The 23,350-nt window shown below is 38.0% G+C and overlaps 1 protein-coding gene across 4 annotated transcripts in view; it reads left to right on the top strand.

The window, feature by feature from the left end:
• Positions 1 to 23,350, top strand: part of B3GALT1 (beta-1,3-galactosyltransferase 1) — a 179,506-nt gene that overhangs the window by 150,805 nt on the left and 5,351 nt on the right. For 3 of the 4 annotated variants that reach the window (XM_033064637.2, XM_033064639.2, XM_033064638.2), the window contains exons 4-5: positions 16,959 to 17,031; positions 23,131 to 23,169. The gene's annotated coding sequence lies outside the window, so the exon portion shown is untranslated. The remainder of the gene's footprint in view (positions 1 to 16,958; positions 17,032 to 23,130; positions 23,170 to 23,350) is intronic. The other variant, XM_033064640.2, reaches the window with a different exon arrangement.

Raw genomic sequence — 23,350 nt, 5'->3', positions numbered from 1 at the left:
TTTAATATCCTGAAAAGCAATGACACTTTTTTACTGGCAAGTTAGAGAGTAAAAACAAGTAACTATATAGCCATATATCCTCCTTTCACTCCATTCTGCAAAATTACCTGGCTGTGAAGAAGATTTAAAAAATATGACAGCTTTTAAACCATGAGAAGTTAAATCTCAAGCCTGGGTTTAAAGAATGTTGTATGCTGAAATGTCACTGTTTCTTTATCAGAAGGCTTAAAAAAGCCAAGTACCCAGTGGCTTAGTGGCCTGGGGTATTTGGGGAGGACTGCTCACTGAATTTCACTCCAGCATAGATCTGATTGGTTTGAGGTGCAAAAACAGGTTGTAATTTGTTAAAGCGGGTCTCCAATTTTGGGAAAATAAATATTGATCTTTCTTCCTTTGACAAAGAGAGCAAAACATCACCAACACAATTGTAGAATGATTTAACATTGCTCTTCCCAAATTCATGACCAAATTTTAAAAGTGATCCAAAAAATTATAGGAGGAGGAAATGTGTGTCAATTCAATCACTGCAGCTGACTACAAATGCATGATAAATTACTTTTTTGATGTTTTCCCAAACTAGCTTTTAAAATCCTGGAGTGATTGGATGCAATTTATGATTGGAATAACAACACGAGCATCATCAGAGAAGTGTATTTCACAAAACGGAAAGGTTTAAATAGCACAGCTACTCATAGAATTTGTACGACTTCATTTGGCAATCTGTGTGCAGATTTGTGACTTCTCTGCTGTCCCTAATAGGGTCATTTCTATAGCAGGCCTATGGTAGCTTATGCTTCAGGATGATATGAAGTTTGCAACAGCACTCTAAAAACAGTTCACATTATAAAATCACTGTGCAGAATGATTCACTTGCTATGTGAGATGACTGGATAGTCTGCTCTGAAAACCTCAATTTCACTTGATATGCCCTGGCTTTCAAAGCACTTAACCTCATTTCTAGGATGGAAAATGTTATCTGGTCTGCCATTAATGTTCTGGAGAGGATAGTACTTTTCTCTTTAATCATCATCATAAAGCTTACAAAATTGTTTGTTTCAAACTAGCTTAAGTTTGAGGTTCTAGCCCAAAACTTGATGACAGAAATGTCAGCACTCTGTTTAGACATGACAAGGCTACCTGAAAGCTAGAGAACACTAAATAAACATCCTATTACACCTGTCCTATGTGGCAGTTCACCAAATTAGTAGCACAGAGCAATTAAAACCATTCACTCAGACTTTCAGCTGGTGACATCTCCCCTTGACCTTCTGGCAGCAGCAGAACTTTCAGTGCTTAACTTCACAGGGCAGGATAAGCAGGAGTCTAATACAAAGGGAACTTTCAGATCAAAAAAGAAATATTGAAATAAAATGCTCTACAGTAAGTACTGGAGATATATTTGCATTAAAAGCATTTATGAACAATTATTTCAACTATTTATGTCCTGTACTACCTGCTGGCATCTTATTAAATCAGAACCTATTAAGTTATATCCCCAAACTTAAAAGCTCACAGCATAATGACAAAAACCAAAGCCCAGCAAAGCAAATTACATAGAAGTATCAGTAGAGAGGAAAATATGCAAAGTAGAAGGATAATGGAAACTAATTAGTGTATTTGCTAAGTAAGCCTAAGTTTGTAGAGAGAGGTAGCACCGTTTGTGAGATGATATTGCAGACAGAAGAACAGATGATTTTAGGTACGCAAGACTTCAGCCTAAGGGCAGCTTGCAAACAAATCTCCATGTTTAAATTAATTATGGTAATAATTTATTAAATTTTAAAGAAAAAGCACCTTTAGAGAAGAAAGTATTAGCAAAAATTGAGATGATTAGGTCCTATGGGATAACCTTGACAGATAACCAATTAATTATTATCCTTGGAACATTGAGGGTGACCTACACAGAAAACTGCAATATAGCATTTAAAAAGTATCTATTGAATACATGATTTATATCTAAGAGTACTGAGAAATTTTTTCTCCAAACTCTTCTTACATTAAATGATGATGTTAGATGAAGCTGTATTCTCACATTCTCTTCTCTAAGAACTTTTTAACTGTAACAGTAGCAAGAACCAGAAGGTTGTTAGAAGTCAGGGAGAGGGATCTCTGGAAAAAATATTTCACTATATGTCCTACTGGAAGGAGAAATTACAGTTTAAATACACTCAGCATCTAGTTAATCTGATTGTTGTTTTATACCAATGTAAAAGTCAAATACATTATGTTCTTATTAATGAACTTGCTTGAAACAGATTGGGTCAAAATACAGATATTTATACACCACAGTTCACCAAGACTTCATCTCAGGTTTTAGTTAAGTTTTTCAAGGAACTTTTAAAATTAAGTATTCCCTGAGACACAAATATTCATTTTCTTTGATAAAGAGACTTTCTTCCCCTATTTTTTTCTTTAAAAAAAACCCTAATCAATAGATTTTTAGAACAAAAGTAAACTGGACAATAGGTTTGCCACAATAAAGGAGTGAACAGAATATAGAGCAAAGTGTAACAATGAGCCTCCTGGAAATGTCAGTGTTTCATTTGAATCCATTCTAGTCAGAGAAGCAAAGTTCAGGATGATTCCAATGAGAGTTGTGTTCAACAAGGATAATGAGACCAAAACTGTCTCTGAATAAGAAATACCCCTACTTTTAAATAATTGCCTGATATCAGAGCATTGAAGAGCAAAATGAGGTATTTTCTTTGGATGTTTTAAAATAATTCTAAATCTAACACTGTATCTATCAACTTAAGCAATGTTCTGTTGATTTAATTTCCAAGCTCTGTTATCAAGAAACTGAACAAAAGACAGAATTGGTCAGAATTGCCCAATTAACTTGATTTTACATTTTTAAATATGAATTTTTGAAATCTACATTCAAATTTTCAAGTTTTATTGATATTCCTTTTTGAAAAATGGAGGGCAAATAATTCCCAGGAAGATAACTTTTCCAAGAGAAATGTAAAATAAGTGATGACAAAACCTTCATTCTTATTCCAGTGACTCTGATCCTCCTTGAGGGCTTCCTGAGCTTACCAGTGCCAAGGAGACCATATTAGGAGTCTTTCATTTTGTGTCTGATATAGCAAAGTCTGTATTCCTCAATTCAATTTTGAAAAATACTAATAGTGATTCAAGATGACTGAACATACTACATAAAAACATGGATAAAGAATTCTGCATTCAGAATTACCCCTAATGAACAGGCACTTCTGATGGGGGCTGGAGAATGCTACAAAACTCGTGCAAACACACTGACTAGCTCATAGCAGAAGTCAACTTCAGCACATACCATGGCTATGGTTTTTCAAACCATATGTAAAACCCCTGTATGGGAAACACAGGCAGCTAAGTCCAAATAATTGTTTGGAATTTAATCTCTTGTATTAGTCTTCAACATAGAAACATAAGAGTATTTTGGGTTAGAAGACACCTTAAGATCATCTAGGTTCAACTAGTGTAGTTTGAGAATTCTGTCCAGGATTATATCTTTCAAAATCCATATAATATTTAGCATGGTTATTGAAAACAAGTAAGTAAAATAAAATAGCTTTTACAGGCTTTTTTCTGATTTACTTTTCAAGTAAATTGAAATAATTTCTTAATTCAGAACTCAGACAAGCTGATCTATCCAGCTATGCTAGAAAAATCTGAAAGGGAAACTTTTTGTATAAAAGAGAAAGGCAAGAACCTTGGCTGTGTGACTGACAACATGATCAAGGCTTCTACTTTCCATAATGTAGAAATTGGCAGCATCATCAGTGTTAGATCACCAACACGGGTGATTTTCAAAAAGACAAACAGTATTGCCACGAGCAAGTGCACTGGAAAACTGCTGGGCATGTTTCTTTTGCTATCTTCAGCAGCATCTGTAATCTTAATGTTAAAATCTGGAACTGTCATTTGTCAAGGGGTGTTTAGGCTTGCTTTAAAGCCATTACATTTCTGATGCTAACCTGATGGTGCCAAGAACCATTTCCACCAAATGTTTTATTCAACAAGATTTAAGAGAGAGTTCTGTCAGATGCACTTCCTATCATTCTCTATTATGCCAGATTTTTTGATATTTGGCAGAAAAGCTAAAAATAAGGATGAAGGTCAGCAAAATGTAAATATAAAGCTTTTCTTTAACCATCAAAACCACAGTTCGAAAATCTCGGATAACACAAGTTTCATTTTTATTTTAATTGCTTAACTATATAATGCTGTAACAACTTAATGGCTATGCAGCAGATTTATCATGAGGAACAGGCATTATAGTCTGACAATTGTAGATTACTGTTCTCTACACAGGGAATTTGGTGCTAATTATGCACATTTTGTGATCTCATCTTTTCAAAAAAATTCCTATATGTCAGAAAAAAAACCAAATATTTAGAAGTTTGAAGGTCAGATGAGGGTCTTATTTCTGAGCATGCAAGAGTGAGCTGTAAATTTCAAGTGAACAGGTACTGTTTCTCCAGTTATGTGGTGTTTAGATTTCTAATTATGATAAGAAAAAAATAAAATATATTTCTTTCAAAGCCTTTAAAATTATTATTTTTAAAAATGAAACCAACATTTCCCACATGCTACACATTCAATCCAAATTAATATAATATTGGGGGATCCATTTATATCAAAATTATGATCATTAATTTTCTCTCTAAGCAATATCCACATCAAGGAAGATGTAGATCTTTAGCTAAAAAATTAAAGAAAATATTACTGTGGACTGATCAACAACTGATTGCAACTATCTAATGAGCTGTTATATTGGACTGTACAAGTTTATTTTTACATTCATCTCAGCATCTCCGCTACTGACATCACCCATCAGAAAGAACCATTTCATCAGAAACAGATAATTTTTATTTCCATTGCAGACTAGATCTAGCAGTTAACATAGGAGCTGCAGATGCAGTGTCTGCTGCAGCTTAGATGCTCTCAGGAGAATCTGAAATTCACTTTATCTTGACTATGGAGTTTATTTCTGTGCTGCTTGTAAAGCACAACAAAGAACACAAAACAATTGACTTGTGTGTGAGAACAACAGAAGTCCACTGGCATTTTAAAATTTTTGTTTGCCTTGTAGTCTGCTTAGGTTTTATCTTGTTTTTCTAATGCAGAGTAAGGATTCTAAAAGCTTTATTTAATTTGAAAATAAATGTGTTTATATAAAAATGCTCAAGAGTATTAGAACCTTGATCTGGGCACAGCCCCCCTCCTATCTGCCATTTTCTCTTAAGTTTAGCTCCTGTGACAACAAAAGAAGGCAGCATCCTGCCCCTAAAAAAGGTGTTATAGAAGCAATAAGCAGACATGCTGGACATAGACAAGGCTTAGGGTGGTGAAGGGACAGAAGTGATAATGAGAATTCTAAAAGTAGCAACAGAAATAAATGCCCACTCATCTGGGAGTTGAAAGTACAGGTCCTCTCTTTGAGACAGCCACCACTTCTTTCAGTATTTACTAGATATAATAAAGTATACAGGGAATATAAAATTCCCATCTGGTATTTAAAATTGCAGAAGCCTGACCAGCTCTTTAAATGTTACAACATGCTAAAATAGAAAAAGCCAGATGCTACATTTATAAAGTCAATGTGCTGCATCACAAATCCAAGAGCTGCCACTGCTAAGTCTGGTCTCTCGGCTTTGGATAATTAATCAGTTAAACAGTTAACCTTTACCAGAAAAATAAAGCAGTGCATGGTGTGAGATACAAACAGCCATGCATTGCCCAGACCAATTACAGACACCAGAAACAGAAAACCAGGCATCAGCAGGACTTGGAAATGATCCTTGATAAATGAGCCATTCCTCAGAACACATTCTGGATTTCTCATGTTTGGAGTCCACAGCTGTAGCTGCTGATCAGTAATTAACTAGGCTGCCATGGGGCAAGACAGGGTTCACAGTAAACAACTCTATTTCTTTCAAGTGTAGCTATCAAAAAAATCTAGGCTCTATTACAAAATTAAAAAAAAAAAAAAAAAAAAAAGCCAAAAAGCCAAACCAGAGGCCTAAAAACATGCTAGAAACACATTGTGGGGCCATTTCAGAAATATTCAATACTATCTTGGGTGTACTTCAAGGAGACTAAGCAACAAAAAGCTTGCAAATGTCACAAGACCCATCCCACTAGAGATGAAAGAGAAATGACAACAACAGCAAAAGCACAAGAAGCTTGACATTCATTTATAAAATTTAGAAGTCAAAACTGTAACAGAAAGTGGTATCTGTATGTACACATAATCTTGGAGCAGAGAGAATGAATGAACAGCAAAAAAGAAGAATCTCCCCTCAAGTGACAGCTGACAACAGGGTTTGTGTAAATACTCTTAACACTGAGAGGCCCAGCAGACTTCAATAACCTCACAAAAGTCAGAGGAAACACAATCACAGTCTTGCCCAAAATCTCTCTCTTAAGCCACCAAGAAAGAACTGTACTCCAAGCTGCTAGGTGACTTCAGCAACAGATACTGAACCTGGCCTCGGTTTGCTCTCTGAAGGTCTTTTCTCGTGCAGTGGATGGGATACAAAATACAACATTGCTCAGATAAATCCTCAGGCAAAGTCTTTACAGAAGACTCCAGGTGACATTGTCAGGTATCTGCTGCAAACCAAACAACTCTTCCCAAATGGGATGCCTATAATTAAACTCACCGTTTAAACAGAAAGCAGGGCAGCAAAAAGAGATGCATGCTCACTTTCAGCTGGATAAAATTACTTCTGCTATCATCTTGTTCTTACTCAAGTCATCAGTGGACATCAAGGAAAAGCTTCTATCCAGCAGGAGAGCAGGAAGTAATTATTACATTTAGTGTAATTATTAGTGTATTATTAGTGTAATAAGTGTATTATACACTTATAAGATTGTATTATTATACTATCAGAATTATATAAACACCTTAGGACACCTCTTCTACCGCAGGTTGCCCTTGAAAGTTTTGGATCATTTCAGAGCAGGAAAAAACAGAGCAGGAAAAAAGTGTTTAACTTACACATGTGTGTTCTACACTTGTAGAAGTCCATTTCCATTGACTCTCCTGGTATTTTGTAGAAAGACACAGAACTAGATTCCCAGGTCTTAACACAAATGTGCTGGGATACTGCCCCAGAACCAACATGAGAGGTAAAACCACTGGCTCTGGACCTCCTTTTGAGCCCACCCCTGCTGCCAGCTGTGGGAAGGGCAGTCCAGGTGGGCATTCTTGGACCAACCTCTAAAATACCCCAGGTCTCCAGTCTCCATCTCTTTCAGACTGCATGACAACTGGGTGGTTTTGTTTTGGGACTGAAAAATCTTTTAGTGCAGCATTGTAGCACAAAGATTCACCACTGCCCTGGTAAAGGAGTTATCCTGGTTTGTAGCTTATCAGATAAGAGGAGATAAGTGAGCACTGCCAATAGGAAAAAGCCAGGGCCAAGCATTCACAGCTCCTGTTAAGTTCAATTGCAGTAACACTGCTGAATTTTGTATAAACCTTATAACAAAGGGACAGTAACTACACTAATCAGAAATATTTTTCTAGGCAAGAAGAAATGATTGAAATAACACATCACAGCAGGCTGTTACAGTCCTCTGGTCCTGACAATGCTGCATTGAAACAAAAAATCATAGTCCTTAAAAAAAATTATTTCATACTCTGGCATTTAATCTCAAATGTCAATCGTAAAGCTATAGCAAAATGAGTTTAATGGGCTCTGTGGGCACTCAAGATCAACTGCCAAACAAAGAAGAAAGGCAGAATTGAAATGGCTCACTACATTTCTTTTCTATATCTATCACTTAAAGTGAAACAATTTCTAAAAAATATTGCAAAAGTAACTTCACACAGCAGGTTTTTAAAAACTTAAAGGAGATCCACCAACAGAGGTGATTTAATTGGTTTAGTACCTATTTTTCAGATTGGTTTCTTATGAGCACTTTAAAATGCTTGATTTATCCTGCAGAAGATGGCTCAGTCCCTCTGCAGGGCAGTTTTTAAGCTGCAGGTGCCTAAGGGCACTGTTATTTGATAGGAGTCTAATTTATGAATGGCATTCAAGGATACAGATGTCAGCTGTATAAAGACAACTCCCTGCAATCTCTCTCCCCCTCCAGAACCTGAGATACCAGAGCATGCTGAAATTGAGAGCTTCTTCAGTGTCTCTAGAGGTATACAGAAAAAAAGGCAGATGCCTCAGAATACGTAATCTTATATACTGACATGGAATACTGTGCTGCAGTCTCTGGCTTTGTGATACTCGGCAAATGTTTTCGTCTTCCATTTCATTTCATCTACAGGGGTGGCTGACAAATGACCTACCTCTCAATCTAATAGATCTACTTTTGGAAACTAACAATATTATTCTTGCCACTGCTGGTTTCATCATTTCTCAAATTAAAAGATGTTATGCCCGAACTTTTTGTTACTACAGCAAGGCAACCAATTTTTCATGTATGATACTATCTGATGGCTTTTTCTTCCATATGTGCTAGATATAGATATAATTTACAGGTTATTTCCTGCCAGTCAAGATAATAATCTGTTATTGCCTGAGGAAGAAAATACTTTTGCTGGTCCAAATACAGTGTACTGGGCCCCTAAAGAGTGATTAGACTTTGTCTGTTGTCATATCACTAAGATACTAAAAATCTCATCCATGCTTCTTCCAAACAGCCTAAATTGGAGAGCAGGCTTATTCATACTTAGCTTGTCAAATCACTTTTAAAAACTGATCTTGGTTTATGGAGAATTTTTTCCTATATTTTATAACTTATAGCAGAGCAATCTTCTTACATGTGTTTTTCATACAGGCTATCATTCTGAAGTCTTAAAAAAATTGTTATTCAACACCAACCCTGCCCTCTCCTGCTACAAAGGAGAGACTACTTGTAGTAGTAGTTTATTAAAATGGCAACATATTGCCATATTAAAATTGCTTTTATTATCATAAATGCCAATGCACGTATTCTAAGTCACCATCACTTTGGTTATCTTGGATTGCTGCAAGGTCGAGTGAACACCTGGAACAAGAACAGTCTATGTAAAACAAAGTTACACCTGAAAGATGACGAGGCAGATTGACTTCCTCAACTGTTTTGGTCACTAACACTTTCAAGACTGAAAGTTTTCTCAAGCACAGTGACTAAATAGTGTGTATTCACTACTCTCAGGGGGTAACTTTGTTCCTAGGTGTGTTTAATCCCCCTCAAAGACCTGACAGCCAGAAGGTGGATCATTCTGTCTTACCCAGTGAAGGTGCAATTAGTATCAGGTTTATTTTGAAAATGCATGTCAACAGGAGGAAGGTGCATATATCAATCTGGTGAAAAACCGCACACTCTTTCGTAAAAAATCCTCATCTTTAGCTCTATTTATTATTATAACTTCATTGAAGAAAAAAAACCAACCAAACAAACAAAAAAAACCCAAAAACCACACTTCAAAAACTCAATCTGTTTGAAACCACAACCATAAAGGTAAATAATTACTGACACCAGGTAGCTTCTTGCTTTTACTTTGAATGTATATAGAGAAAAATCACAGGCGAACCCAAAGCATTACGTTTTTTTTAGCTGACCTGAGGGATTTAGCAATTTAGGTTTGAGATACTCATTTTTAAAAAGGATTAGCTGCATATTGGCTCTTGCCTTCCTAGCAGTGGACACTTTAATCAACATTTGGAGAGAAAACATACCAAATTCTGTTGCTCTCAAAACATTTGGACTAAACTTGTTAATAGGCTTGGCCCAATGACAAAGGTTTGACCCCACATGCAAGAAGTATAGGAACCTGATGAGTAAGTGATTGATATGCTACCTTCAGAACTGCAGCTTGGGATTGTATTTTGCCACAATATTGTACAACCCTTGGCAAGAAACCAGGAGTCTGTCCCTCGTTACACCATCTGGAGGAAAAAAACAACAGCAAAAAAGCCTCAGCACACGCTCTGTTTTGGCAAAGGCATGTGTGGGAGAATAGCCTACCTGAGCCAAGCTGTCTTTGGCTTCTGAGAAGAATCTGGCTGATTCAGAGGCTTTTGACAGCCTCTCACTATGTTTTCATTTTCTGTCAAAATCAGAAAATCACATCAATCCTCAAAATAGCAGCACATTCTCAAATGCTATTCTGTTCATGCCCCTTAAAACTGCTAGATGCACGATCAGAATTCGTGTTAAAATCCAATTATGTTTCCAGTTTAACTTCAGAGCGATCTCAGGAGAGTCAAAGGATCCAAGGGATCAGTTGATATTGTGAAAACAAAAAAAAAAACATTTAAAGAGAATTTTTCTTAATTCTCAACAAGTCCTTGAATTGTTTTCCAAAACTTTCCAGTAATCACTGAAATTTAAACCTAAATATTTAATAGGCAAGCAAAAGTTTCTTTTTTTTTTACTTGTTTGCAATTGATGTAAGAGGAGTAAAGGAGCCATGTGCTTTTGTCTTACTCTTGTATAAGGAATTCCTGCGACTATGGCTACAGTTCCCAAGGGAATAAGGGGAGCCCTCAGCTCTCTAACACTCATTTAAAACAGGCGGGTGCTCATGAAAACAGGTCTGCCCCATTTTGCCTCATCCTCTTGTTTCAAGCTGATGATGCTCCTTGGCTGTGCTGATCGAGGCTTTTGTGTGACCATGAGGCACATCTGACCAGGGAACTGATCAGACTAAAAATCATCATTTAAATATTAATGAATGCATGGATATTTTTGTGGCAGTGCTGGCTTACAGACACACTGGCTGTAGTTTCCCAGATGCAAAGAATCATTCTCCATCCTGATCTCATGTAGTATTTTTCTCAGCTCCTGAAGCACTCATCTCCGAAGACAAGGCACAAGCAGTCACAGAGCAAGATAAGCCCCCTTCTCCAGCTCTCACTCTCCCTGTTCAGGAGGAGACCATTAATCTCCTCTCCCACTGAGGGGCTCCTGAGTTCTGGGAGAGCCATGTCCTGCCTGAAGGTGAGAGGCTGCCTTGTGGCGGCTGGAGTGACCCAAGGACAGCCAGCCTTGACTGTGCCATGTGTCCAGCAACATCCACCACAGCTCCCCTGTCTGCTGCAAGAGGCACGTGTAGCAAGGGGCTGAGAGGAAAATGCTCTGGAATAAGGGTTAGAAAAAGTACAAAATTATTTGACTTAATCTCAAAAACTTGCTATATGGAGTTTAATTGATCCAGCCAGTGCACAGGATTAAGAATTTAAATGGAGTTTTTTACCCAGCATATTTTTCACAGAATGAATTAATGCCTTGCTGGAAAGGTGATTTGCAGTTGGCATTTCAGGCAGCCTTACTGCCTGGCTCTGGAATTATTTGCATTGTTGTTCACACAAAAGGAAAACAAACTCAACTACTTGACTTCCTTTCCCTGAAATATATGTTTAAGATCACAGCCCAGAAAAGAGAGTAAATGGCAGATGGCAACATCTTTGCAGAGTACACACACTCTGAGCTATACAGACAGGGAAGTTGTTGTTTTTCACAGAAAAACACAAAGGAAGATTGAGAAAAAATAACAAAGCAGTGAAGTTCTCATTAGAAGTATTGGGGTAGCTTTTTGTTATGTTGTTACCACATAGACAAGAGAAAAACAAGAAATTATTTACATCCCTTTGTTTTGTGGCATTACCCTTCATTACATCTAGCAAGAAAGGTTTTTAAAAAATAAACTGAATTTTTGCACACTTAGATCATTTGTCTTCCTCTCACCTTGAACCATTCCCTGTGGGGATGCTTCACTCTGCAATCCAGGCAGGACTGCTTGTCTTCCTCTGTGTACCAGGAGGGTTTAGCCAGGCACCACCTGCCTCTCCAGCAGCTCTTGCCCCACTTTCCTGAGAGTGCCAGCAAGTCAGTCCTTCTCTCCCAGGCAACCGGACAAAGCATTACTGATCTTTGCATCAATTTTCATGTTTCCTGCTTATTCCTACATGTGGAGAATGAACCTGAGCACACCTTCTTCCTTGATGGACAGAGTGCCAGTGGAGACAAAGCCTGACTGTGTCATGGAACGGAGTCCCACGTCACACACAGAGCAGGACTCCTTCCATGGCCTGTGTGATCCCACAGTAGCTGGCCCCACAGCTGCTCTACTGCATTTCTTTTCACTTCTGCTCCGTGCTGCCTTTGATATCAGAGTAGGCAGGAAATAAATGGAACCAAGGATTGCAGGCTGCTTTAAAATCTCTTTTGTTCAAGAGATCTTTCAGATTAAAATAATGCTGAAAGGAGACTGCTGAAAGTCAGAAAAGGATTTATAGGATGTTGAGAGAGCCCTACACAAGAGTTAAAACAAGCTCAGGAGAATCCCTGTTGTTTCCAGCCACCTTATGAGCCAAACACCTTCCTCCAGAGGTCTAGGTTCACATTATTTATATAGCAATCTCTTCTGATTCTGCTCAAAGACTAAGCACCCCCGAAGTCTGGAAAATGAACAAAAGGGGAGTTTGACCTTATGCTGCTTCTATAAGAAAAAGACTCCCAGAAGAATGTCTCTCTGTTAAAACTACTCTATTTTAATTCTTACAACCCTGAGATATGAATCAGGATTTGGACCCTTAAATTGCTTGGCATATTTTATTACTGTATTATCTGCCTCCTTGGGGTATACAGCTGCTCAGTGAGCTCGTGTTTATAGAGCACTTGAAGGTCCACAGATGGGGAGTGAATAGAAGCAATCTATATTTTTACACTGTATATTCATGTACCCTCTTTTTCCTTAAGGCTTGGCCGCGAACAAATGGATAACTAAGGTTTGATACGATTCCCTTGGGCATAGTGACAGAACACATTTACTGTTTATTGCTTCCCAAAGTTGATTTCTGTCAGTAGTGTACAACATTCCTATCCTAGCAGGAGCCAACACATCCCAAAGAAAAGTGGGTGATAAAAAGAGAATTTTGTCTGTTGAGCTGCAACAGAATCAAGGCACAAGACGCCAAAGCAGAGGAACCTTACTGTGGTCTTCAACACTCTCCCAAGGGGAACTGGAGGGGCAAACATCAGTCTCTTCCCTCTTGGAAGCAGTGACAGGACCCAAGGGAATGGAATGAAGCTGAGTCAGAGGAGGCTTAGATACCAAAAATATTTAGGTATTTTATCCAGAGGGTGGTTGAGCACTGGAACAGACTCCCCAGGGAAGTGTTCACAGCACCAAGCCTGACCAAGTTCAAGAAACATTTGGACAATACTGTCAGGCACTTGGTTTGCCTCTTGGGATGTTCTGTGCAGGGCCAGGAGTTGGAACAGAAAACACTGAGCAGCACTGCATACAGGTTCTGCATAATCCTCTCTGGAGTCCTGTAATCCTGTAATGGTGATCCTGTACAGGATGAGTCCTGTAATCACACACTTTACCTGTGCCATAGCAGAGTTTCAGTAAGAGTCAATACAGAGGAGCAAGACTTTTCCCTGCTTATCAACCTGAATATACTTGAGGTCATCTTTTATGTAACAGTTCTTTTCCTTTGTTGTGAGAAATCCTTCAGCATGGACAAATGAGTCTACATTTACACCTACATCAGCTCACTACAGACAATGCAATTACAGGTGGAGAAGCCAACTGGAGAGGTTTCCAATTACTCTGGGAATTTCTGGTTATGCTTCCTTAGTCAGAATAGGATAAGGAGAAAGCAAAATGTGTTTTTAGCATAATGAGCCCACAGAAATGGCCCCTGTTACATTTAGTGACGGACAAACATATGCACAAACATTAGGAAGAAGTTTGTTTAGCTATTTTCCTAGTTACCAGTCACTGCAAATGCCCCTAATTAATAATGCCCACGGACAAATGATGTAAGAAATCAGTCAGTATTCCTGACTGCTCACAGAGATAGCAAGGATTTGAAATTTATGTTCCCTACTGAAAGCTTTTAAAGTACAAATGAGGGACATCTCTAATGACATAAGTGATAAAAGTAAGTTGAATCAGGAATTTAGATTTACTCTTTACCAAAATGCAATTCTTCCTGCTGCTTTATCTGATACCTAAGATCATCAGCCATATTCTGCCCAGCTGGGAAGTAAGATTAATTAATAAATAAATTCTTACAAAATGTTAATCAATAGCACTTTGCAAGAAAACTTCAATTTTTGCTTTTAACAATTCTCAGAGGAGTCAGGTTAAATTCTGATCTGAGCACAAACTGTAAACTGGTTGCTTTCTAAAGACACACCCAGGTTTCTTTCACTGATATTAATACACAGTTTTCACAATTTTCATAAAGGAGATATAGTGGAAAAATAAAGAAACAGTTTTTCGAGTAAGAGGGTGGACTAGGCAGGCATAGCTGATAACCCAGAATGGGCTTTCACTTTACCTAAGGAGGCAGCAACCCATTTATGATCCCAAACAGTATTTTTCAAACTTGGGTCTCAGCTGAGGACACAATTGGCTGCACTTTTGAAATATCATGAGGAATGAGGACAGTTTTACTCCCATGGATTCACCAGAATATATATTTACCAAATAACAACAGCATGCACTCTTTTATTTGATTCCTCCAAAAAAACTCCAGTCATTATGAGCCCATTTTAAAATCATGCCACAAGAGATACAGTCTCCTGTTGAGTGAATGGGAGTGTAACATTGCCCAACCATCTATTCAACTGCAAGCTTCAGAAAATTAAATGCTGACAAATAGTCTGGGGTCATGTCTGTGAAATGCTCTATATGTGCTAGCTGAAAGAATCTGATGCTAGTTTGCTCTCAAATGTTAACAGCTTTGCAAAAAGAATGCCCTCTCTTCTGCAGCAGAAATTCTTCTTGTTCAATCCCCAATAAAAGTAGGTTTTGATTTAGGTTTGAGAAAAACCTCATCTATCATTTAGTTATGACAAAGTGAGAAGAAACCTGTTTCTTTGGTCTAAGGCAATTACATACAGCTAAGAGCCAGAAGTGCTGGCCCTGAGGTCAGTGGGCCTGTGAGCACCTGCACTGGCTGCTGGCCATAGCAACACTTCTGCAGAAAAGCACCACTGCAGGTATTTAAGGGAACCATCCAAGGCAATAATTCCACTTTTTTCAGTCAAAGAGCAAGTGAGTCCCACCTTGCCAGCAGGTCCATCCCTCCTCTAAAGGGGGCTGCCTTGGGAAGGCCAGGCTGGAGCTGCAGGTGCTCGGTGTGGCAGCTGGAGTCCCCAGGACACACGGCCCTGCCTGTCACAGCTCCAACCAGGAGTCTCTCCAGATCACAGCCCTGACCAGGAGACACCCAATAAACTGGGGGATATCAATCATGATTGACCAGCTGCCAAAAAAAAAAAAAGTGTTTATCTAGGAAATCTTATCCACATATGTGAGAATAAGTAATTTGTTTGCTGAAGATGAAAGTAATTTGTTTGGTTATGGGGTTTTAAAGTTACAGTTCAGTGAGAGGCATGCAATTCTAAAAGCAACAGCCTGTGTTAAATTTATCATAACTTTGCAATGGGAATTAGAAACCTGAAGCTTGACTTATAAACAGCTTATGGGGACAAATACTTCCCAACATAGCTTCACATTAATTACTGTAACGTAAACATGACAAAAATTGTACTGCAATCTGTTCATGCATGGACAGGTAAGGTTCTTGGACCTTCTCAAAATGCAGAATATTTCCAGGGAAAAGAAAGAAAAAAGCCCACATAGATACAGTATCACGGTATCCAACAATTTCATTGGAAATCTGATAACACCTAACTTTTTCCTGTAACAGAAAAATTAAATCTATGGTATTACATAATCAGCTAAATTCACTAATTACAAAATTCTCTAGCCTCACTGCTGTGGAAGAAATGGAAAATATAGCGAATTTTAGCTACTTTTCAGCCTTAAAAAGAAGTATCTCTCCAACAATCACACATAAAGATACATAACAATTACAATAAATATAGGTAATGTACAGATATGCCTGAGATAATTGTGGAATGCTTCCAGTTATTTACTGTCACTAAGAGTTTATAACAATGTATTTCTATATAGCTGTTTCCAGTTTTGATGAAGCTAAAAGCCAAGTTCCTCAAGCATCATGACTGATACCTTAATGGGCAGACTCAAAACTATTTTAGGACTTTTCCCAGTAAATCCAAAAGCTTTAGCTGTTTGTATTTTTCTTTCGATGCCCCCAAGAGCATGTGAATTACGGCAAGTAGGTTCATTATCCAGCTGGATGAGTTATCATCACCACAGACACTGATTTCAGGTGTTCTGGTCTTCATGTAATTGTTACTCTTCCTTTTTTGACAAAGATTAATTGAGAAAAGCAGTGCCACTAGGGTAGGCATTTATATAATCAAGGCCACTGGCATCTATTCGTGGTGTCATAACTCAGAGCACAGTTTCACAGCATCACTGTGAATGCAAAGCAAACATAATAGTGACATTTAGGAAGGTTAAGGCAAAAAGCAGTACATTTGATTTTAAAAGCCGTTACTTAAAGGTAACTTAAGAGATGAATTCCGTTAAATTATGTACAATTGTTTCATGATTAATATAAATTCTGTATTAAAGCAGTTCTAAAGTCTTTCCCTCTTGAAATTTTTTTAAACACTGAAAGCTTGCTTTCTTTTTTACTTGTCCTACACTTTTACTAAATGTAAACAATTTGGTGGTGACATGAGCTAAGGAACCTTGCTGTGAGATTTCCCACTAGAACACAGCACAATAGCAAAAAAAAAAAAAAAAAACAGATGTGGCTATGGTAACTCAAAGTGAAATATGTTATTTGCATCAGTTTATAACCATACTGAGATGCAATTTACACATTACTGATGTAACAGGACATTATTGATGCAATCACAAATCACCTATCACAACATGAAGCCACAAAGTGTTTTTTTAACTTTGTTTTGGTAAAGCATTCATGGGGAAAAATGCTGAAACAGATCTGGCCCTTTACATCTCATGGGTGATTTAAAAGAAAAGATAAAGAAAATAATAAGATTTCTGCTTTAAAATATTCTGCTCCTTAATTTTCTGTTTGCAATTTCTTTTCTCTCCTTTTTAGTTAGTGCAAACGATATATGCTTAAAACACCTTCTACTAAAGAAAGCAGCAAAACTCCCATGCCCTGGCTCCAGGTAAATCACTTGCAATCAGCATTACAGCAAGACAGAACATCTGACTGGCATGTCTTGAGTTCTATTATTATTTTGAGTTGAGTAAAATCTAGCTTATAACCATTCTAGATTGGTATCTGACCAAGCACAGCTGATTTGCTAAAACTTTAGAAATCCATTGTGCAGACAGTGCTGGGGTCTGTCTCGTCTGTCTTCCCATCTCCCTCCACATGGAATCAGCGGCGTGCTACCACCAATGACTAAGTGGTCACAGTCATTGTATGCACGTGCCAGAGAAACCTGATTTTAAAATATCCCAGAACAGTAAGAGGCCTACTGAAAATGTAGTGTTGAGATGTGCCAAATGGGATAGAACTCCATTTCAATGTCAAGTGGATATGAGATTTTACAAAATTTTGCTTCCCCCCCTGCCCTCCCCAGTTAGCTCAGAGGAAGCAGAGAAAAAACTTCAGCACAGAAAATATTTCCTGAGCTGCAAAAGCTGAATGGGAGGTTATAGCTATAATGTTCCTAATGCACAAACCCAGCCAGTGAGAAAAACTGCTCAAACCACCTCTACACAATGTCAGCCAAGGAATGGTCCTTTTCCTAACAAGTAATGTATCCCATTCCCCTCAGTTATGGTAGATCTGGTAGTTTTGTTAATCAATATATTCCTAAATATTTCTTTCAACAGTTTCATTGTCTGCAATTGAAAATTTTACTTCACAGCTTAGTCGTAGTGGACACTGTTTACTTTTTAACTTGCAAATTATTTTGCTGAGAAAAACAGTTGCATGATTTGTTCTTAAGATGAGAAAGCAAGCAATGAAACTGCTGTTTAGTTGTTTTATGAGGGCTGTTTCAGCACTTCTCCAAAAACAGAAAAAATCCTGGTTTTATAGAGAAAGATTAATTGAAAAAATCTAAAGTGGAAAACAGAAATGCCACTCAGGAAGATTTACTTTCATGTAGGGAACATTTAACTCTTAAAAGACTACAGCAGCTCTTTAAAGATTAGGGGAGTTTCAGTAGCACAGGCACATTTGCTGAAAATTCTGTAACTTTAATTTTCCCTTTTGGTGAGATTCCCTAATGGACAGTATATTCTTCCCTTCTGCTCATATTAGGAGCAGGTAGTAAATATTGAAAAATATTTAATAAATACCCCATTTATTTCCAGAGATCAATTCTTCAAATTAATGATGGACTATAATAAAAACTATCTGCAAATCAGAATTCATGAAATGACAACTGTTAGTATGAAATTTGCACTTGTGCAAATACTTGCTTTCACATTCAGGTGCTGCTTAGAATAAAGCCTATCATCAATATATTTGTGAACAAGGAATGATTCAGAAAATATTTCTCCTCATTGTCTTTGAGAAAGAGAAGGGAAGTCAGACTCTTTTAACATATGACAGTTATGAACCTTCTAAACAGAAGAATTTGTTTTTTCTAAAAACATGGACCTGAAATGACTGTTCGTACATTCCTCCCTTCAGCCCAAGACTGTGGCCCCTTTCCACAATGTTCTAGAGAAGTCTTTCTTTGCAGAAATTATTTGGTTTCAGATCCATTACACCCAGGCAGAATAAGCATTTAGAATACTTAAGAAACTTTAAACGAAGTTCCCAGAAAGGAGGCTGCAATCTTCTGCTAAATCACCTGTGCCATCTGTCCAAAATTTCCTCCAGAAATTATGTACTATGAAAACATACAGCCTAGAACATAGCAGATCCCCAGATTTCCATGTAGATGTGTTCTTAATGTTCAGTATAATTACCTTCTCAACAAGATTCAGTAATAATCACAGACTTTCCCTTAGGTAATTTAAGGATTTCATAAATGGTGAAGACATTTCAGTATCTTGGTCTATATACAGATAAAAGCCATGATCATAGAAAACTTACAAAAATGTCTCTTCAGGGAAAATGAGATGAGCTTGGGACATTTACTAAATAATTTAGCAGCTGCATTCCCTCTTTTCTCCACAGAAAGAAAAAGGTACATTTTGGCAGAGATGCACAGTGTTAATTTGACTCAGTTGTGCTCTGCCTAACAGACTCCTGGGTGTCAGGACGAACAGCTGGGATCTCCCTTGGCTTCTCAGCCAGGGTCATCCCCAGGACTCAGCATCCTGAGTCCTGCACTCAGCACCTCCCTCAGCAGTAGTGACACAGTATGGATTACAGCTATGACAACCAGCCAGAATTCAAGAGCTGTGGCTTCTATCACAGGCATCCACTGTGATCTAGACACATTAATGCAACTGCACTTACGTAGGACAGGCTTTCTCAAAAGAAAGATCAACAGCCTCTCAGCACAGACAGCAGCATTCCAAAATATTGGCAAAATATTGCCATTGATGAGTAACATTTGCTGAACTCATTGGTGTCTGCCTGAAAATTGCCCATGAGCAGTTAATAAGATTCTCAAACATGCTCATTATCTGGAGGATTATTCTTGATGTGCAGTCAGCTCATAAAAAGGTTTGCTGCAAATACAATCCTCATCAAGACAATTACTTAGAGAAGTTACACACTACAGCTTTCTGTGCTCCGACTGGGTGGCTTCTCTGGCTTGCACAGCATGAGCTGTGAAAAGTGCAATTAAATGCACAACTTCATGTCACAGTATGGAAACACGATGCTAAACATTTGCTTTTTGCCACTGTCTGTCCTCAATGCTTGAGTCTTTTATTACTTATTGTATGACTACCGGGTTAGAAAAAGGGACAGATTGAATTAAAACAATTTTTAAAAAGGATCCAAGAGCTCAGACATTGCTGCTGCCCTGCTAGAAAGTTTTCTTTCACTCCAAGGAAGAAAGGAGGCGACACCTGCCTTTGCCTGTGTAATTATCCCCAAATGTGTTATAGTCTATTCCAACAGACAAAATCCAAAGCTGACAAAAGCTTTCCACTCTCCTTGTGATACCCCATATCCTCCTGGTTAGAAGGTCTTGGAATTTCAATACCAAATTAAAGAAGATCATGGTACAACTGAAAAAAACAAAGTCATCCCTATGGTGATGATATACTGAATCCATCATCAGAACTAAAACACAAAATATAAATTAATTTGCTACACACTTAAATATTGAAGGCAACTTTTGAAATATTTACTATCGATGAGGTTAAAAATATTCTGAACAACTTCTGGGCAAACTGCTAAAGGAAGTACAGTAACGTGGGCATTGAAGTGCTTTCAGTCATTATTCTGATCATAGTGATCTTAGCTCATATACTTTATTCCTCCTCTTTTCCAAATGAGTAATTAACACAAAATTTTTAATCCCCTATAATTTGAGTACATTAATTTTACACTCTGATTTCATTCCTGATAATTCACATCCTTCATATACAAGTCCCACAAGGCTGTAAATTTGTTTCAGGTCACAACACATGATAACAATAAGGTTTGCTGTCACAGACTTTGATACTGTGAATAATTTTGCAAAATTCTAGAATTATTCCTGTGTTGCAGCTCAGCCTGAGTTAGGTGCTTGTTTAGGATCTTGATTAATTAGCATCATTTCTAATAACAGAATTTGGCAACCTCTGAAATTCTTGACTGCTAAAACATCACAAATTAAGTATTCCACTGCTTAGTTCATATTTCCCTGCCTAATCAAGCTATGTATTTTCTTGCTCGTGCAAGCTACACATTATTGAAACCACTGGCCAGGACCACTGTTACCAGAAGCAATTTGTAGGAGTTTTTGCCCTATGGCCAAAAAACCACACAACATAGCTACTTATCCAACCCCTCTGTGATACTACAAAGAGGAAGCAAGATCAGTCCTAGAGGCAGAAATAATCTCACCTAAATTACAGACCAACACTTCTCAGCTAATTTGAGAATTTGCATTTACTATTACCAATTTTGCTTATGTTCTTTTCTTTCAAATCGCTTCCCCACGTATAGCACAAAGTTCAAGTAAAGAAGGAATATGAACTTTAATTTTTACATCTTCACCTAACAAGCGCTGGAATAGGGGGGAGCTCTCATTTTCGGCTTTTTCTTCAATCTTCCTAAAAAATAAGTAAATTTAAAATTTCACTCATCAGGAAAACTACAGTTTGCTCACTCTTAACCACTTCACCTGCACTTTGCTCAAAAATTCTACAGCGTTGGGGTAAAATACTCAAACCAAAGCACATCATCTTAAGTCTTATTTTTCTTTTTAAAGGGCAAAGTAAACAAACAAACAAAAAAAACAAAAAAAAAAACCCCACTAAATACGCAACAGAAAAAGATAAATTTGTTTCAAGAGACAGCAATCCAAGGGTCAATATAAGAAGCATTCATCCCACACAGCTACCTATAGATTTCATAACTGAGAAAATAATTCCCTATAACAGCTCAGAATCTTTCTTCAAAGTGGAGTAAGGTTTCTGTTGCTTTTAATCCTTTCAGAGCACACAAGATTTGATATCACAGCCATGACATTGCTGGACTGAAAAGCTATTTTATGTAATTTTGCAGTTTGTAAGAGGCATTGGTTACAATTTTCCTTTCCCTCAGATATCTGCGCAGTGCTTATGGTAACTAATGCACCTACCCTTATGAAAGAAAAGATGTAGAACATCATACACTTTTAGATAATGCAATATATAGTTTCCTAAAATAATGCCTCATATGCAGAATATTACACTTATTTGTGAGACTTTAATGCTGGAGTCCATTAAACACACTCACGTATCTCTCACTCTACAGCTCCAATCCATGATTCCTGTATTTCTTTCTTTATTAACACAGTTTTCTAGACTTTACACTCTTGTGTCTTCATTACATTATGGCTTTTTGCACTTGGTGATTTTCCTCACTGGCATTAGTGGGAGCATTAGCAGAGCTTCACAGTGAAGCAAGAAAGAAAATCAACCTACCAGACCAGGGCTGGGTTTTGCCTTCTCAGAACCGTATCACAGCAGGTTGTTAAAGCAGGATACATCCCCTCTCCTGACATTACAGTAGTATCTGTGTATGCATTTATCACAACCATATTTATTTACAAGGATGTACACGTGTCTGCCCTGCCAAGATCACTGTGTTCTGCAGTCCTGTGGAGCAATTAAAGGTCTCACTTAAATGTACTGCTCCCAGACATTTGCTGGTACTGCTTGTTGGTAAGATTGCATACCCTGAGTCCTGTGACAAGTAATGAAAGAGATTACCTCTACCTAATAAATTGCCCCAGTTACAGGACAAAACCAATTGAAAGTGATGAAGCTGTGAAACAGGGAAAAAAAATCACATTACCCTGTTTTGTGAAAGGGAAGAGCAGCATGTGAGTTCCGGTCATTAAATAATTAAAAGTGCATGTAATGAAGACTAGCAGGACAGTGCCAGCTGTAAAAATTTGTAAGGAGACTACAGTCTGTATAGATTTAACAAATGTTCAGGTTGTTTCTCTGCTATTCTTAAACCTCAGTGTGAAATAATGACACAGGGTACTACCTAACAGTCCTTTCATTCCAATGGCCTGCCCAGAGGGTGGTCTGACTGCAATGGGTCAGTGGTGTGAAATCAGAGAGGACGTTTCTAAGAAAAGGTTTCTATCTTTTCATCTGAATATATATTTTGTTCTATCCAAAGTAAATGTTAAATATTTCAGACTCTTGCAAAAAGCTCCTCTGTTGCATGCTTCTACTATCCTTTAGCTCTGAAGTAACATAACAGTACAACTCAGGAAGGTGAAGCCTACAGGCACTGTCCAGCTACTGATGTGCCTTGGAGGAGTCAGCACTGAGCTGGCAGGCTGGAGGCAGCTTGTCTCATTTCCACAAAATGATGATAAACAGAACTGGTTCCCAGCAAAACTGCCAAGAGCAATGGAAGGTTCAGGGTTGGCACATTCCCCTGAGCCAGGAAAGTCTCAAAACTACCTGATACTGGAGGCAAGACTGGAACAGCCCAGGATAGAGCTGCCAGTGCCAAAACCCTGTCCAGGCAGGCAACTCTGCACATCAGCCAGTGAAGTACCACCGTTACTAGGTTGCCATCGTGATTTATCTTACATGGTCCACAAATTATGTTTGTTCATGGAAAGACTAGTTTGGGGGGAGAGGAGAAGGAAGCCAACAAGAATAACTGAAATGTGTTAATTTATTTTTAGACTTCTATGGAGTCTGCTCGAGTGCTGATCCTTACATGGGTAAGACAGCATACGTATCTCTCTCTCTCTTCTGTACCTACCTTTCCCGAACAGTTCCATCCTGTCTGATTTCCATCAAAGTGTGTTCTTTTTAGCAGGACACACATTAACATTTAGACCAAATTAGATTTGTAAGTACTTGTGTGCATAGCTGCCACACTGTCGATCCTAGAACAAAGTA

The sequence above is a fragment of the Catharus ustulatus genome, chromosome 7, assembly GCF_009819885.2.
Source record: "Catharus ustulatus isolate bCatUst1 chromosome 7, bCatUst1.pri.v2, whole genome shotgun sequence".
Classification (NCBI taxonomy): domain Eukaryota; kingdom Metazoa; phylum Chordata; class Aves; order Passeriformes; family Turdidae; genus Catharus; species Catharus ustulatus.
The sequence above is the reverse complement of the archived record's forward strand: the minus strand, read 5'-3'. Positions and strand labels throughout refer to the sequence as shown.